The sequence below is a fragment of the Pistacia vera genome, unplaced genomic scaffold (assembly GCF_008641045.1).
Source record: "Pistacia vera cultivar Batoury unplaced genomic scaffold, PisVer_v2 Contig40, whole genome shotgun sequence".
Lineage (NCBI taxonomy): Eukaryota > Viridiplantae > Streptophyta > Magnoliopsida > Sapindales > Anacardiaceae > Pistacia > Pistacia vera.
This window is the reverse complement of record NW_022196224.1, coordinates 3,122,030-3,124,889: the sequence shown is the minus strand read 5'-3', so window position 1 is coordinate 3,124,889 and position 2,860 is coordinate 3,122,030. Positions and strand designations below refer to the sequence as shown.

At 35.3% G+C, this 2,860-nt stretch overlaps 1 non-coding gene across 1 annotated transcript; it reads right to left on the bottom strand.

Moving 5' to 3' along the window:
• Positions 1–1,956: 1,956 nt before the first annotated feature.
• LOC116141778 lies at positions 1,957–2,063 on the bottom strand. The gene has a single exon (XR_004129885.1). It is a non-coding gene; the product is annotated as a small nucleolar RNA R71 (small nucleolar RNA).
• Between the last annotated feature and the right edge of the window lie 797 nt (positions 2,064–2,860).

The window sequence follows — 2,860 nt, the reverse complement described above, 5'->3', positions numbered from 1 at the left end:
GGTAAGTTCATGGACATGTTTAGAACTTTACACATTAACATTCCTTTTGTAGATATGTTAGAGCAAATTCTGAAGTATGCCAAGTTCTTAAAGGTAGGAGAATAGGGTTAAGGGTTGTCTAATTTCTAGATTATGTTTCAGCTTGAGTATGCCTCGGTATTTTGATAATATCTTGAGCTTTAGAACTTGAATTAAGACTATTCATGGACCGTTGGAAAGCTGATTCAAAGGGCTACATTTCATATGTTTATCACTTTTCCAAATTTCATCATTATCGAGTTCAAAAATCATCATCTCTGAAGAACAGTGGAATGATGCGGGAAGAAAGGCAGCAGCTACTATGCCGCGGCACACTTTTCCAGTAGCTACTGTGCCGCAACGCAGTGCTGTGACACAGTCACAGAAGCTACTAACTTGTTATCCGTTTTTAGGTAGGAGAATAGGGTTAAGGGTTCCAAATCAAATAGAATTAAGGAAAAACAAAACCCTAACCCTTGTGGGATATAAATAGAAGTCTTTTAGCATTATTAAGAGGATTCTTTGGTGAGAAAAAAAGGGAGAAAAATCTGCAGAGAAGAGAAGTAACAGAAGTTCTGGAGCTTTGATTAACAATATAGAGAAGTTTTGCTTGTTCTTTTCTTGTAAACTCATGATGAATGTTTTAATAAAGATGATTGTTACTTTCATGTTTATTATGAACTAAATTTATTCTCTAGGGCTAAGATGTAGCCCAATCTCTTGATTATGTATTGATCTTTGATTGTTAATTTTTATTAAGAATTCTTCTTAAGTTTTACTATTATTCCTAATGCTTTTGATTCTTTAGGGCCTAAGAATTGAATGAACTAATGGACTAGGTTGAGATCGAGAGATAATACTTAGTTGGTCTACGGTAGCAAAACCATAGGTTAAGCGAACGCTAGAGATAGGTTACCGCGACTTGTGAGGTTTTGGTAAACTCCATAGAGCGTAATGATCTCCAATTACTTAAATTTGATTAGAGATAATTCGGGTTAGTAATTAGGGGTTAATTTGATAATTGTTCGAGAAAAAGTTATTGGAAATGTAGGGACTTTGACCTATAGGAAGAGCTTAATAAAATTAGCATAAGTGATCAATACATATGAATAATAGTTGGTGTGAAATCTATGCTCTAGGTCTAGTTATCTTGTTTTAACCCAAAGGTTTGTTTTAATTGTTCTCTTTTCAGTTTTCTTTTAAATTCAATTGTTTATTTAATTTAGGTTTTCCTTGATAAAATTTGGATTGATCAAATAGTAATAAGATAGTTTAATTGGTAATTGATAATAGTAATTCCCTTGGGTTCGATATCCATATTTATACACTTTATTACTTACACGATTTTGTACACTTGCGAAAATCTACAACAAGTTTTTGGTGCCGTTGCCGGGGAATTGCTTTTATATTATCACTATCAATATAAGCTATTTAGTTGCTAATTTGGTTTGTAATTTATTTATTTATTTATTTATTTATTTTAGTGCTTTAATTTTTATTTCTGTATTTTTAGTTTTGGACTGTACAGAGGAGTTAGGTTCAATGGCAGACACAAGAGGAGAAGAAGTTCAAAGGGCACTTAAGGATTACTCAAGACCTACAATTGAGGGATGTGCTTCTAGTATTATGAGACCACTGATTCAAGCAAATACCTTCGAGATAAAGCCAAACATTATTCAGATGATACAACATTCGATTCAATTCGCAGGGTTGTCTAGCGATGATCCTAATTTACATATTGCAATTTTTCTGGAGCTATGCGATACATTCTGACATAATGGGGTATCTGATGATGCAATTAGGTTAAGGCTTTTCCCATTCTCTCTTCGGGATAAAGCTAAGGCTTGGTTAATTTCTCTACCACCTGGAAGCATAACTATTTGGAATGAGTTAGTTCAAGTGTTCCTTGCGAAGTAATTTACGCCGATTAAGTTTGCCAAGATAAGGAGTGACATCACAATTTTTTTCCAGCAAGATATGGAGTCACTTTATGAAGCTTGGGAGAGATATAAGGATCTCTTACAGAGGTGTCCTCACCATGGGTTACCAATATGGTCGCAAGTGCAAAAATTTTACAATGGGTTGATGCCAAATATACAAGCCATGGTAGATGCTGCAAATGGGGGAGCCTTGAATAACAAAACACTGAAGGAAGCCTATAATCTGATTGAAGTGATGGCAAGCAATAACTGCATGAGGCCTTCAGAGAGAAATTCAACAAGGAAAGCAGTGGGAGTGCACGAAGTTGATGGCTACACCGCATTGGCTGCTCAACTTTTAACCATCCAAAAGCAATTAGGAGTTGCCCTAAAGGTAAATGCTATTGAAACTCGTTCTCTAACTTGTGAATTTTGTGTAGGGAATCATTTGTCAAGAGATTGTCAAGTAGGGAATCCATTTGCTCCGCCTCAACAAGCAAATTATGTCAACAATTTTCAAGGAGAGCAACGGAATCCATACTCTAATACATATACTCCAGCATGGCGAAACCATCCAAATTTTTCTTGGAGTAACAACAATTTTCCTAAGCCACCTCATGGTGTCCAAGTTCAAGATGTGAAATCAAATTTGAAGGATGTGCTTACAAAGTTTATGGAGGAATCGAGTAAAAGATTTGACAAGAATGAAGCTCAACTTCATAAATATGAAGTCTTGTTGCAAAATCAATCCGCTTCCATAAGGAACCTTGAAACTCAAATGGGACAAATTCATAGTATCTTAGCAGGAAGAGTTCAAGGAATGTTTTCGAGTGATATTGAGAAGAATCCAAAGGAGCAACTCAATGCCATCATGTTGAGAAGCTGAAAGAATCAAGAAAAGCTGAAGAAACTGAGGAAAAAAT